Raw genomic sequence first — 16,225 nt, 5'->3', positions numbered from 1 at the left:
AAAAAACAAACTTTGAGGAAGCGTCTGGTGGTCTCACAAACATACAGAACGGACAAAGACAAACTATATAATGACCAAAGTAGATAAGAGAATTTATGAGACATTCAGGAATGTTCTCCCAGGGATAAAAGGTGATAAAACATTTTTACTTGACTCACTCCCTAGCGGAGTTGTGTTAAACAGTAATTTACAAACAGGCTGATAATTATGAGACAAATGGTTCGGTAAAGACAATACATACAATAAAGAAAAAGGTATACTCATCAGAAGGTTCACAGGGAGAAGTTACATGGAGGTCCCAATCACTGGACCATGGTACAATAAAAATAAAAATATATGCTCATCAAATCTGATGTTGGTTCAGGGATCCCGACCCCGATGGCTGGACCATGTGGAATTTGAGACATGTCGAGGGTCCAGTCCAAAGGTCCAGCGATCACGTCCGGGTCCAAAACAAAAAAAATATGTGATACTGTTCAAAGTTAACCTTCATCTGAATAGAAGTGATAAGTCGTTACACCCAAGGCTGGTTCGTTTGATACGTATTAAAACATGGTCTGCCGGGGGAAGAGAGTCTGATTGTACAGTTCTCAGTTCCCCCCGTACACCATATTTCAACCATATCCGGCTCGAAGGACCAATTAATGGAGTTGATTTCACCTTATGACCCACACAAAGTACCATTTACATTGTATAACGAGGCAAATAAGGAAGAAACCAGACTCAGACAGCCAAGGGTATAACGAAACATGTTTGTATTCAGATCAGAGAGAAAATAGAAGGTTACAGTATCACAGGGGTCCGCATCATCGGTCGGCATCTCTCTGTCGTGTAACAGAGAAAGCAGTAGCTTTTAACATTGTCCAGTAACATAAACATATGACATCATAGGATGTGACATCGATGAGGTTCCGGGCGAAGGTGGACTTCTCGGATTGGATGAGAGCGATGGTTACGTCGTCGTCTGATGATGGTAGATGATGCTAGATTATGATGGTGTGACAGTTTATCTCTGGACAACAGCGTCCCCATGTCTGGATCAACACGTTTGACATCTGACTGCTCTGACCTGTCACTGGTCAGAGGAGTTTTGGTGACACTAAGGGAGACAGCTGTAGAGAAGAGCATTCTAGATACAGTGTTCTTAAAACAAAAGATTGCCGCAGAGAAAGCCTGCATGCGTTTGACCTTGGCTTGCAGACACAGAGACTGCTAGTAGAGAGTACAGAGTACTTTTAACATGACTGAGGTACAGGCCCATATGGGACCATTATTAATAGGACATTTTAACCAGGTTATGGACCCTAGACACATTATGATAATTCAGATAAGAGATCAAAATAACTCTATCAGGTAGGGTAAGTGATTTGCGTTGGTTAAAATAATTGTTGAATAGCTCTATATTCTGATATTCTACTCATTGCTATAGAGTGTTTGTTCAGTATTAGGAGTCTCCTTGTCTCTCCACCTCTTTATTAACAGAAAATGCCTTTTCAGTTTCAGTTTCATTTCCAATTTTATGGAAGTGATGACACTAAGAAATGAGCAGACAGAATTGGAACTGGAACACTATACAAATTAAGCTTAAAAATGGGTACTTTCTCCTGATTGGCTGAGATTTTGACACCTACCGAAAAATGTATTTTCTGTTTATTAAAGAGCTGGAGAGACAGGGAGACATCTGTTACTGAAAAAACACTCTATAGCAATGATTACTATCAGAATATAGTATTTTAACGTTTTAACAAAATACTTTTTGTTTTAACCAAAAAATATCACTTACCCTACCTTTAAAGTTATACAATGCAGAATCCCAAATAACGATTTTTAGCAACCTCTGCTGGTCACTACCGTCACTGCATACAATTTCCGTAATCCTCGATTACCCAGAATTCCATTCGTTTTCACCGGAAGCCGGAAGCGTTTCAAAAAGCGATCTTTTAATTGTTTTATACTATCTACGGATCGTTTCTCTTAGCCAGTGGAGCATTAGTTACCATGAGCTGTGCTTTCTTTTTCTGTTCTTTTTCGATCTTCCAATCCTACATTATCTTAACATCAGCGTGAGGTTCCTTTTTGCTATTACCGCGGTAGTTCCTGGCCAAACAGGAAACCGTTGCGGTAGTTCCTGGGGACGTCGGCCACGACGTCATGACGTTGGCCAGGAACGTCATTTTCCCGGGAAGGTCCCCCCAGTCCACTTTCAATAGAAAATATATAAATAAAAGGCTTCCGGGGGTGAAATTCATGGAGTGGGTGTTGTGAAACTTTTGCCACTGACAAAAGATATACAATTTAACTTTAGTTTTGTTGAAAACGTTACCTAGTATTACTTTAAGTAAAAGTATCGATACTGCAGTGTAGAAATACACCGGGATTCAAAATGTACTTGCGTAAAAATATAAAAGTATTGGTATCAAAATGTATTTAAAGTACCAAAGGTACGCATTGTGAGCTTGTCGATTATTGTGAGCTTAGAGATCGGCTATTTTCAAATGGCCGAAATGTATAGGGCTGAAGTGGTTACTACATGTTTTAAATCTACAAAGTAACTAGTAACTATAAAGTTTTCAAATTGTAGTGGAGTAAAAGTACAATATTTGCCTCTGAGATGAAGTGGAGTAGAAGTAAAAGTACTGAAAATTGGAATTTCTCCAGTAAAGTAAAAAAAACTCAAAACTGTACTTGAATACTGTACTTGAGTAAATGTACTTAGTCACTTTACACCACTGATTTTGAGACCAGAGCAGCTCAGCAGCATGATATATGTCTGTCTGGCTGCGACAGGGCTGTCAGGCTGTTTGGTAATCAGTGAACTGTTACAAACATTAGGACGCTGTGTCGACCGGCCTGTAAACAGCAAGGGTATGGCAGCTCGGAGATGGAGAAGATTTATTGTACACTGAAAGAAACCAGTGTCACGAATCCTCTACTGAACAAGACACATAATAGAGAACACTAGATGTGTGTGTGTGTGTGTGTGTGTGTGTGTGTGTGTGTGTGTGTGTGTGTGTGTGTGTGTGTGTGTGTGTGTGCGCGTGTGTGTGTGTGTGTGTGTGTGTGTGTGCGTGCGCGTGCGCGTGCGCGTGCGCGTGCGCGTGCGTGTGCGTGTGCGTGTGTGTGTGTGTGTGTCATTTTCAGTACATCATTATATGTACTGTACAAGAAGTGTATAGTACATTTTATACACAAAGCCAATGCAAAGTGATGCAAAGTCAAGTTTAAAGTGCAATGTAGTTTTACTTCTTCTAAAAGGTTAAGTAGGACATTATGAATACAGTACAGTTTGTGGTGCAAGTCTCAGATCCTCTGGATGTTTGTTTCAACTGAGTGTGGCAGAATAACTAAACGCTGCCTCACCATGTTTTGTTTTAACCTCAGGAACAGTATGACCTGTTCATAATGAAAAAGCAATTCAGAGATATATTTTGACTCTAAACCATTGAGTGATTTACGTATAGTCTAAACTATTGGAGATAAAGTCATACAGTATACGTGTTGTTGGGACATGAATCCTATAATTCTTGCTATATTTATTTTAAGATGATGACTTTGTTATTGATGGGATGTGGCAATTACAATACTTGTAATTATACTAATATTTCTGGCCTGACTTTTAGTCTTCAAAGAAAGAGCGAAAAGCGTTCCGCAAGGAAGCATACTAGGTTCCTAATATATGTAAACAACATGACATCAGCTTGTGACTGCAATTTGTTCCTTTTCGCGGATGACTCGGCTCTCCTGGTCTCAGACGAGGACAAATTGCAGGTTGAAAAAACCCTTAGCTCTGAACTCGGTAAAATCTGCTCCTGGCTCGCTGATAACAAACAAACTATCATTACACCTGGGCAAAACTGAATCCATTCTCTTTGGGTCCAAAATAAACCTCTGCAAGGCCGATGGCTTCACAGTAAAAGTGTGTGACAATGTTATCACAAGAAAAGAGGAAATTACCTACAGTACCTGTGTATTTTAGAGGCTAATCTTAGACGTCCTCAACACAACACCAGAGGGAGCTCCACAAATCACGTTAAAGATTTGGCTCAAACAAGGGGTTAAATTAATTCTACTGCTATGCCACCAAAATGTGGAATGCCCTACCAACAGTCATAAAAAAGTGTGAATCCTTAACTCTCCTTCAAAACCGAGCTAAAAGAGTACTTACAGGTGGCTGCACTTCGGAACTGGCCCCTGTAAAAGAAATCAAGCCTATCACCAGAAATGCACCCGTCCCCCCATAACTGTTTACTGTACATATACATTTTTTGATTACAACTCGTTTATATGATGTTTTTGCATAGGATTGTATATTGTCTGTCACTAAATGATTCTATGAATTGAATACACAGGACCCCAATGGAAACAAGCCATAGTGTTTTCTTTCTTTTAGCATTGTATTTGTATTAAACTGTACTTTCTGTGTTTTTTTTTGCAAAATGTTAATAAAGTATTCAATCAATCAATCAATGAGGTCAGCACTGAGGGGGGGCTGGGCACCAGCACTATACATGGCAATGTCTGTCACTGACTGACTGACTGACTGACTGACTGACTGACTGACTGACTGACTGACTGAGGCCTACACAATGAGGTTTTTGTTTGAAAAAACATACCTTTTGCTATATTTGCTGCACGCTATTTGCCATTTCTGACCCCCTAAAACAGACACATTTGAAAACACTGTCGACCCCGCTTTGTTTTGAAAACTCCAGCATTGTACTTTAATTTTGACGAGTGGAAACAGAGACCTTTTGAAAACGATGACGCAGACACCCATGAATTTATGGAATTAGGCCGGTAATCACTGGTAGCCTCCAGTCTTGGATGCTGGCTTTTGCCCACCAGAGCACCTTTATTATTTGATTAGTAGGGACGATTAAATGATTAAACCTACTAGGAAACTATATGGTAACAAAATATAGTTATTAGGAAAGTACCCGTAAGAAATGCATGGTAAGTACTAGTATATGAAAACCATTATGTTCAATGAGATCAGTAAACCTCTTTACATAATTAGTAATAATTTGTTCAATCATACCCCAATTAAACGGCTGGAGTTTGTATGGGCAATGTGTTAGAAGGTTATTCTATCAACCAGGCCACCTTTTGCAGGGTGAGACATTAGAAACATTTCAACCTGAATTAAAGTTTAGTCTTACACCAGGAAATATATCATTACGAAGTAAGCACCAGGCAGAAGGTAGAATGAATATCATTTTATTTGTGAAGCTGCATTTATCTATAGACTCAAAGCGAAGCAAGGTAAGATGTGGCAGAGTTGTCTGATAGGTGGATCTCATTGGAGGATGGCCTTGATGAGGAAGAAGAAGACAGAAAATAGACCTCAAGCTCCCAGCATGAACTGTACACCCTTCCCACCATGCATCTCATAGTGTCCCTCCTGATGAGTCCTGGCTCACATCTCTGCAGTCCAGGGTCAGGCTATTTTCACCAGTTCTCTGTACAGAACAGACAGTCCTCATTTGTGTGCCCACAGGTTCTTCCAGAGGCTTGCATCTGCAACCACAATCACCTTGGCGCCTCCATTTTTGCCCAGAATGGCTGGATCTACACCTCAATAGTGTTCTCTGCAGCCTTGTCCTTCAGCAGTAGGCTGAAAGCCGCCTCGCTCTAAACTCTCCAGTTTTGCTCATGGGTTGCAGTCATGGACAAAGAACAGAAGTGCCAGAATGATGGACATGGTCTTCAAATGAATTGCTTTTTGTCTGTCTGTCCACAGGTTTTGTCTGTCTGTCCACGGGTCTGTGGAGGACGCACCTACTCTCTGTGATGGGGGAGGGGGATACATACTCATGTACGTCATCATCACAACGTCCGAAGTTCTTGACGACATCAGGGATCCCCGTATCTCCATATCGGTCATGTGGTAGTGGGTACCGCACTGGTTACTCTGAGAACAGGTACAACATGTACAAAGTATTGCATCGTTCAAGACCTGCATACTGTAGTTCCTGAGTAGGCCGGTGCCCATGGGTAGAGGGAGTACTCTGACAACGGGTACAACGCATGGTCCTGAGTGGCCGGTGTCCTAGGGGCACGAGTCAAGTACTATTAAAATATATATATATAAAAAATATGAATGAAAGATAACTATATAGAACAAGCATAATTCATAACAGATACAACTATTGAGTGGCAAAATCAAATAAATCCTAACCAGAACACAATGTATTATGCACAATAAAATCCATAGTGTTAATTGTCATCCGATTTTTGGCAGAGACTTACCTCCCACTGTTTTATTGTTGGGAGTGGTGCAAAATCTTTTAGCTGTCCCTGTTTTAGCTGTCATTACAGACTTGAAGTTTTGCACACAAACACACGCGCGCGCGCACGCACACACACACACACACACACACACACACACACACACACACACACACACACACACACACACACACACACACACACACACACACACACACACACACACACACACACACACACACACACCGTGCAAATATACCGTTTGTGCAACAGTGACACAAACACACACAGACACATATATAGTTTCATCCACATCAGTTTGCAGCCAGCAGTTCGTGTTGGAGAGTGGCGTCAGGCAGCGCTTTATTTGTTTTTTCATATCGTTGTTGTCGGGCAGAAACCTTTTTCATCACTCACCCACACACACACACACACACACACACACACACACACACACACACACACACACACACACACACACACACACACACACACACACACACACACACACACACACACACACACACACACACACACACACACACACACACACACACACACACACACACACAGGAAAGCACCCATAAGGAAATGCATAGTACTAGTACATGCATGGAATCCTTCATTGGCAGTGCTTCATGTAACAAATCATTTTATCAGTCAAACCCAGTATATGGCAGGAGCGTATGAGCAATGTGACATTGTGGGCACTTTGTTATAGCATGGGTTCCCAAACTTTGTCTGTCTGTCTCCCTGGTACCCAAACTTACAACAATACATGATTATTTTCCATAACATTTACATAACATTTACATAACATTTACATAACATAACATCAACATTTATAAACTACCGGTGTTCTACCAGGAAATACATAATGTTTTTATGAGAAAACAACCTCCAAAATAAATTTTATAACACATGGAGAGAGTTTTCTTCATTAGTAGGACATAAAGAAAACAGTGTAAAGGCAAACATTAAAAAAAAATTATCAGCTTTATTGCCATTGGAATTATCTATGAATATCAAAGTCACTAGTTAGACGGTCAAAGTCTGTGGAAATAATGGACGGCATTTCAGCAAAGTCATCAGTGAAGTTGGCAGAGTATTTAGGTGGCCTGTAAATAACAATAACATTGCAACATAGCAGAAATGTATTCAAAAGATGTGAAATCTCTGAATGATAGCTGCTTGCACTGGAATACATCATTAAATAAGGCAGCTACTCCATCTATTTTCCTATCAACTCTGACAACATCCATAAAGTTAGAATTAGGGGGTGCTGACTCAACACAAACCACTTCATTGCTATTTCGTAACCAGGTTTCGCTTAAGATAACTAAGGGTCATATTGGACATAGATATGGTGCATGGTGGCCCCCAGAGCGCAATTGCGTCGGGGGTGTGTCCAACTCCCATTGTGGTAGTTAAACAGCAAATTACCTGAGTAAAGGGGTTGCACTTAGTCTAAGTCATGTGTTTGGCGTTGCATTAATTAAACCAGTGTTGGCTCCCATTACATTTATTTAGCAGGTGCTCCATGCTATTTACTATAAATGATGGATTCTGCAATTGGAGGAGATGCAAACCATTTTCTGCTGAGGAAATTTGCATTCGACCATCTATGGGAGGAGCATGTGATATAATGATCTAAGGAAAAACAAAAGCTCTCTACTATCACTTTCCTCCTGTAGCCTAATATCTCCTCATGTCCAAGATACTTCTCTGATATCTTGACATAGTGCATCAACTTAATAATCACACACTCATTCTCAGTTAAACTGCATATTAAAGTATGACAGAGACACAGCGCGTTCCGTTGGAGCCCCAACTGGATATTGATGATGTACTGCAGTGCTGTACAAAAAGAAAGATAAAGAAAGCCAAGAGGCTGTGGATTCAGGACATTCTTACATGAAGGGTGGTATTTAAACATAATTTATCAGCAATAGGCAACTTATTGAAATAAACAGCATTAACATATTCTCTCCCTCTCTCTTGTGCATCTTAACCGAATGCGCTCTCTAAATAGTAAGGACATATCTGCGCTGTCACTGCACTGGAAGTCTTTTTGACTTTTCTCACTGTATGTAAGATGTAATTTAATGCTTCAAATCACACCTATAATATTAAGACCAACAACGCCCCTGCACACAGATGAGTGAAGTACATTTAGTAATTATACAACATGGGTGCTGCTGGATGTGAAAATGGCAACTGCTTTGGTTGCAAACTACAGTAGCAATGATAATTGTGCTGTACTTAGCGACATTTAGCACCAGGTGTAAAATAGGCTCCTATGAGTATAAAAACCCTGCTAGAAGCCCATAGAGGCCACTTTGTAATTTTAGCAAAACGGTGGTGCTGGAAGACAGAAAATGGGGTAATCATCAGTTGGGTCCATCCTGCAATTTGCATATTAGATTACATTAGATTATGAAATATCTTGGGTGCAAAGTTTACATTTTGGCCTGAGGGTGGCGCAACCAGAGATGACCAGAGATGGCATGCATGCGAGGACACAAAGCAGACAGCGCAAGGAGAGGATCACAGACAAACAGGCCAAAGAGCTATGAATGCAAAATCACTTAGATTACACCATGGCAAACTGGTAAAAAAAAAAAGGAAGAAAAAAATCAATTAATCAACATAGAAACTCAGAAGTCAGCTCAACACAACATAAAGGAACTTTATGTATGACACAACACTGAGACTTTCAGGCAAATGCATCCAAACCAATATTAGAAAAAGATGCAAAATACATAAAGCAAAAATACCAGCTAAAGAGAAGAGGGCTGGACACTAAAGGGACCTACTGAATAGGTCTCAGTGGTGAAACCAGTGTGATGCAGTGGTTAAGCTGACGAGGGCAATACTGTATATCCATAATAAAGCACAGACTTGTATGGTTAAAAAGCCAGCCAACTAATAAGTATAAACTTACCAAGAAGCCAGCCATAGCACACAGCTCAGTCTGAAGTCTGTTCCTTACGCTGCTGTGTCTCCAATCAAGGATTGATCCAGGACATCAAACAACCTTTGTCAGAATCATATTAGAATTATGTTTATTATCTCTGCCAGGCCAGATATTATGTTTTCACCCCTGTCTGTCTGTTTGTCTGTCTGTCTGACTGTTTGTCTGTGAACAGCTAATCTCCAGCACAGCTAGACCAATCGGTGTGAAATGTTTGGCCTCAGAGTAGCGCTATAACAGGCCACTACATGATTTGGCCTGTAAGTCTTGAACCGCAGGTCGTACAATAAAAATGTTCCTCCTGGATTCCTTGGATCAAGTTGTGTCCGATTTTTCGATTGGCTATGACAAACTTCCAATTGTGCAGTGTGTTTGCTTTCATCACAGCATGTAAACCACGCCCCTCCCTCCTGTCGTCATTTAAATGGAGTTCCAGTGAATGTGCCATCACGCTTTGAGCTGGATGACGCCCCCCAGTGTTAAGTTCTCAAAAAGATATATCAATAGCAGGTATACAAAAGTCCCATAGCACACATGACAGCCATGTTTTGATGCAGCAAGGGATGACAGCAAACCACTTGTAGTGTACAGTTTAAAGGACCAGCATTTCTCACAAAATAAAACTAATAAAAGCTATACATAAAGTGACACATGACATGACAGTCATTTTTCGAGGCAGCAATCAGTTTCAAGGACCTCGCTGCCTGTTTCGAGCATCAATAAAGGTATGAAATGAAATGGAGTGTATATACAGTATGTACATGGCTGAACGTATACATTGGCCCAAATGACTTGTCGTCCCATCGCTGCCTGCAGGCTTGTTGACTTCCAAATGCACCCATCCTTCTGTAAACTGTTAAGCCTTAGCCTAGGTGACCAGCGGCTTACCCATGTTTTTCCAATTTGTCCCGGTAATGTCCATCCTCCTTTGCGTTTGCTTGTAGCATTGTTATTTGTTAGTAACGTTCAGCGTGGAGAACTATAAAACAGTGTTTACACACAACTCGACTCGTAGACCCTATTCCAACAACATGTCGGGATTTAACCCCCCCCCCCCACACACACACACACACACACACACACACACGCATTGCAAAGGTGGGATTGTCCTCCTTTCGCACCAGCCAAATGTGCGGGCCATGGGCAGCCAACCTAGTCTGGCGGAGAACTGCACTCTGAGGAGCACTTTTCTTGTAGAATGAAAATGCCTTTGATTAATTCATGTAAAGTTATTCTGAGTTGGTGTCCTTATTGCAATATCAGAGCAGAAAGTGCACAGATTATTTTTGATAAACCAGATATTGCTGCAAATTATGTTTCGATGTTGCCCTGTTCATCTACAGTGCAAAGAAACCTAATGAGTTATTTATTAGTTGATAATAAGATATAATTTATACAGAATATAAATAAATATAAAAATAACAGGTGGACAAAAGGCCCAGAAGCTGACCTACAAGAGACATCTCACCTGCAATTTGCACTTGTGGATATTGTTCTTAGTAGGTTCAGCACCAACACCCGCTGCTGCCACGAGTCAAACTTTATTTAATTTATCACTAGCAGTGTCATGTTTTAATTGTGCGGATCAGCCTTGGAGTTATTTGCTGTATATTAATTTGTACTGTATTGTTGTACACACCTGGCTGCTTGTATCTGTTTGGTCAACATTGTCACTGTTCATTGTCACTTTGGTGCTGAAACCTGGTCATGAGGCTGTGTTCTGTGCACACGTGATTGCGTTGTGCATTCAGTATGTTTCTACAGCAGCGTGGATATATATGTTGTTCCGCAGACATTCTGTAGGCAAGTAAATACTTGTAGTTCTCATGCGGTTGTTTTATATTCATATGGTTGTTTTGTTATTCATTCCGGCACCGACCCCAAGCAAAAAAGAAAACAATTACAACAGTCAATGCAAATTGTGCATATTTAAACATAAGTTACAGAACAATCAATCTTTGTCAAATGAATAATGTTGCCAAGATGAAGTACACAAATTCTCATAATTATGTCTTGATAACTGAATCTTTGTCACTATAGTTTAAAATCTGCCTTTACATGCAACCCTGGTGATTGCCTAAGTCATAATGTGAAGCCATCTGTGGCTTTTCACTTGGCAGGTTGCTCAAAAAGTTCATGACTCTCATTTGGTGTCTTGTTGTGAGTTTAAGCCCTGTGTGATGCAGAATAAATATGTTAATGCCTACTCAGGCATTAACATACAGTATGTGCAGTGTGGCCCGCACATTCTCATAGCTACTCTAGAGTTTGTGGCCAGGCCCACACATTCACACGTCAAGTAACATTTTAAACATTCCACATGTGTGCGAAAACCTGTGTATGCAAACTCTTAGCACATGCTCATGGTTTATACATGAGGCCCTTGGATTTTCTCATGATATAGTCCTCCTGTCACACACACAATCACAATATTTGCTAAGGTTGCAGCCTCCACAGGCCTCCACATCAACCAAAAAATGTATGACGCTATAAACCTGGATGGAGAGGCACTGGAAGAGGTGGATACATTTATATACCCGGCAAACATTGTTGGGAAGGATGGAGGAAGCGACAAATAAGAAAAGGTAAGGCAAGGTCATTCTTGTTAATACTAGGACAAATGTGGAATTCAGAGCACATCTCCAGAAAGATGTATATTCTGTATATTCAGCTCAAATTTCACTTTTATTTTACAGGGAAGAAACATGGAGAGCCACAAAAGCAACAAGCAATACATTTTAAAACTTTCCTAAACAGATGCTTATAGCACATCCTGTGAACCTATTAGCCAAACAGGATACCGGTAACCAAAGAATAGCTCTGGCAAATCGCAAAACAAGAACATATTGAAACACAAATGTGCAGGTCTATATTCAAAGAAAGGAAATCCCCTGCAGGGATCAAGGACGTGCTCAGCAAGTTTCATGGCAATCTGTCTGTTTGATTCTGAGATATCTTGTGTGCAAGTGGGCCTAAGGCTGCCACTACATGAAAGATCACGGGGTCACTAGAATCAGTAGGGTTCATCTTTGCAGAGCACATTATGTTTCATGGCAATCTGCCCATTAGATGTTAAGATATTGTGTGTGCAAATTGGAAATTTGGGCCTAAGGACCTAGTGATGACACTAGAGGAAAGACCATGGGGTCACCACAGTCAGTAGGGGTCATCTTCCAGGGAGCATGAAAGTGCATAGCAAAATCCATGGCAAGCCAGCCAGTAGCTTTCGAGATATGAAAACGATTGAAAGAAAAATGATTTGTTTGCTAAAGATTTATCATTAAGCAAAGCTCTTTTTATTCTATTGGTACCAAGGGTACAGCTTCCTGCTTTGAAATTGAATCGAAATAGGAAGAGAGTTCAAGTGACAGTTCATATGAATGGCCTGTAAGTTTAGCTGTTTTACCCCTGCTGGTGTCAGAAAGAATTTATCTTAATGAAAGCGGATGGGTTTTTGACGAACTTTATTCTTACCTTAATAAACATTGTCATAAATACTATATGCTTCCAGTCGCTAGTTTAAAGTCTCCTTTCAATCATCATGATATGGGTTTTTGAATTATGGTCCCATTTATTCTAAAATTGACGATAAAGTAGGTTATGCTCTAGGATTAGGTTATGCGCCCGCTTTTGATTGCAAAGCTACCCAACCAATAATGGTCTGGTGGCATTCTGCAGGATATGACACGATATGACGCGATATTGAAAGATGTCGGATTTGAAATTCCTGAACAATCGGCTTCATTTACGGTCTGTAGAAACCAATGGCGTCGCTTCGTCCATTCTTTTTATACAGTCTATGATTGGTAAAGGCCCCAAGTCGTTTGCACCTTGTTAATGCATTTCTAGTCAAAGGAGTTGGGAACGTTACAGGCACTGATTGGTGTAGGTGTAGGATGTCTTGGTGGTGGCGAGGGGACCAGTGAAATACACACAAGCTGTTCCCAGCTTGACATGGGAACCGTTACGAGCACCATCTGCACCATAGAAAGGTCCCCGAGTTATATTTGCCATTGTTTATATCAGCAGTGCTGGTGTGACAATTTGTACCTACCTGATTACACAACCCAAAGGAGTGAAGGTTTGGGGTTGTGTGTGTGTGTGTGTGTGTGTGTGTGTGTGTGTGTGTGTGTGTGTGTGTGTGTGTGTGTGTGGGGGGGGGGGGGGGGGGTGTGTGTAACTTACTGTAACTTACCTGCCGAGTTACAGTGGTGGTCATATGGGGTGAGGGGCACTGAGGGCTAGCTAGGATGGAGTCTGTGAATTTAATGCCAGTGTTCACCAGTTTTTCCATCTTATTTGTAAACTCCTAGCGAGGGTGGGGGGGGGGGGGGTTGGCTTGTGAGCTGGAGGAATGGCGAGACCCTGTGTCATCCCAGGGCTGACATTGTGGCTGTAGCGGGCTGGGATGCTGGTACCGAGCCTGTTGCTGGAGTGCATCAAGGCAGGGGAGAAATGTTGTGATGAAGGCAGTACACCCTTTTCACAGAAGACATTTTGACAGGTAAACACAGCTGAAGGCAATAATATGTTGCTTGTTTTTGCAGAAAATGCACTAAAGACTTCTGGTGATTAGTAGTTTTCGTTCCCTACCTATGTTGAATACACTTATTGTAAGTCGCTTTGGATAAAAGCGTCTGCTAAATGACTGTAATGTAATGTAATGTAATGTAATGTAATATGAATTGTGGGTGGGTTTCTTACTGTGTGCCAGCATGGACAGCTCCTGTTAACTTCATGCTGGCACAGGTAGACACAGAAACACCAAAATGAAACGCACCCACAATTAGCGCCTTCAGCTGTGTTTACCCTCAAAATATATGCTGTGAAAAGGGTCCATAGAGAAAATAGTCTGTTAGTGATTCCACTTCGGACCTGTTTAGATGGCCATCTGTTCTGAAATCATGTTTGCACCCCAGAACAGTTTAAAATTGTCTATGTAGTTTAGTCCTTTTATGTTGCAGGTTGTGGAGAGTCATATCAATCCAACTAAACAAACATACTAACTCTGTGAACAGTTGGAAGTTGTCCAAAGAAAAATGATTGGATTTCTAGTTTGCCATGGCTGTTAAAAAAAGAGTTAAATGAAGTCTAGGGTGTTTCAAACATAATGGCTAAAATATTGTAGTATAATGTGAATGAGACTAGGTTCTCTCGTCATTTTCTGCTGTGGTGGACATTATTGTGATTACAAAGGTTCCATGCTGGCTACTACACCAGTCAACATTAATTAGGTACTGCCGTTCTGCATTTGCACTGCAATGTGATTTCTGCAGTTAATCAGTGTTTCAGAGCAATTTTCAATTCTAGTTAATTACAGTCTTGCACCAGTCAGTTGTAATGACATATTACATATGCTGTTTGATCCCCTCTTGTTTCCAAGTTCCTTTGCATGCTCCAAATAAAGTATTGCTGAGTAAATAATGCTCTCCTCTGTGCTAATTAGGCTAGAGACAGGCTGTAAAAAAACAGCAAGATGTGATCTGCAAGATTAAGTTCTGTTGGCCATTACATTTAGTGAGCCAACAGAGTAGACCACCTGAAAATGACAGTTGTGTATTTTTGCTACATTGCTGTAGCAGAGTGGCTCAGAGCCTCTGCGTCAAGACCAAAAGCCTAATATACAAGGGGATTCCCTAGGTTAATAGATAAGATGTTTGGCTTTAGTGTCAGAGAGACCCAGGTTTGAATCCTGGACATTACATTTGTTTCTCTGATCACAGTGAAGCAGAGAGGGAACCCCACTAAAAGCTGGGGTTTAAACACTTAAGCAATGAAACTATTTTCTCTGATATCCAAACAAAGCAACACCTTTTCCACTACAAGTAAGCAATTGTTGTTTGCTAAATGCTGCTTTAAAGAAGTGGCACATCATCTAATCCTCTGAAGTGTCATGTTGTGACATCCATCTAAACCCCTCTTGATCCTTGAAAACCATTTCTGAACACAGCTGAGCACCACCCCTCACCTTATTCACGACTCAAAACCTGCTCAACAGTCTTTAGTTGGCACAGTTTAATTTGCCGTGCTACAGTTTCACTTCGGCATCCCAACACAGACATACTTGCACACATTACATAACATTGCCAGCTGTAGGGGTGGAGTCATTAACATCAAGCTGTTCAGCTTGGAAAGTCTTCCTGCAAGGATACACTCATGTATCCTCACTCATAGCTCCTCAGAGCTGCCTTCTAATCCTCACTCCCGGCTCTTTGGAGCTGGAATAAGAGACCTGGCATAAAAGTGGTGGACTGAGTCGAACTTCTGGTTCAAGTGAGGATAGACATCAGGCAAGAGTCTTAGGATCCATGGGCCGCAACTAAATTAATCAAAGCTTAATTGGACTCAGGTGTGTGCGAATACTGGATTTCCACTCCAGAGATTCAGGAAAATATTTTTGTGTGGGTTTTTTGTGGAACTAGAGTGAGTCAGAACAAGCACAGAAAGTGTTAGCACGTCACAAAGGAAAGGAATGGCATTCAAATGTGAAAATTGTACAATTAAATTATTTTGAACTGAAATCTTCACAGAGTGAGTGTGGGTTGTTTGTGTTGTCAGAAACTAATTATTTCTCCATTGTGCAATCAAATTGGTTTTGCTTACAAACAAATTGTTTACTGGTGTTGCATTCATATTAACAAATGTAGCCTACTTTAAATGAGAAAAAAAATCAGAAAATGAATAAACTATTGATGAAGCAAAAATGGGAAGTGTACCAGTTAATTATCTATTCAACATTTGAATTCTAACAACAAACATATTCTTAATGGTGAAATGCATGTTTGTACATTCACTGAAAGCATCTCTGTCATGACAGGATAAAACTATCCAAGAGAAAGAATATAAACTATTTGATTAAAAGATCCAACGAACTCTATCATAGCATTTATTTATTTATTCATTCATTTTTTTTTTACCTTTGAGCCACAAACTCATCAGGCAAAGAGTTGTAGGTATGGTCAAAAGGAATTTCTCCAAGCAGAGGCAATAGGCTATTGACATAAATACTTGTGTAATGTTATG

This window comes from Gymnoscopelus braueri, assembly GCF_963280865.1.
Source record: "Gymnoscopelus braueri genome assembly, chromosome: 19".
NCBI classification, from domain to species: Eukaryota; Metazoa; Chordata; class Actinopteri; order Myctophiformes; family Myctophidae; genus Gymnoscopelus; species Gymnoscopelus braueri.
Note: the sequence above shows the minus strand (reverse complement) of the source record.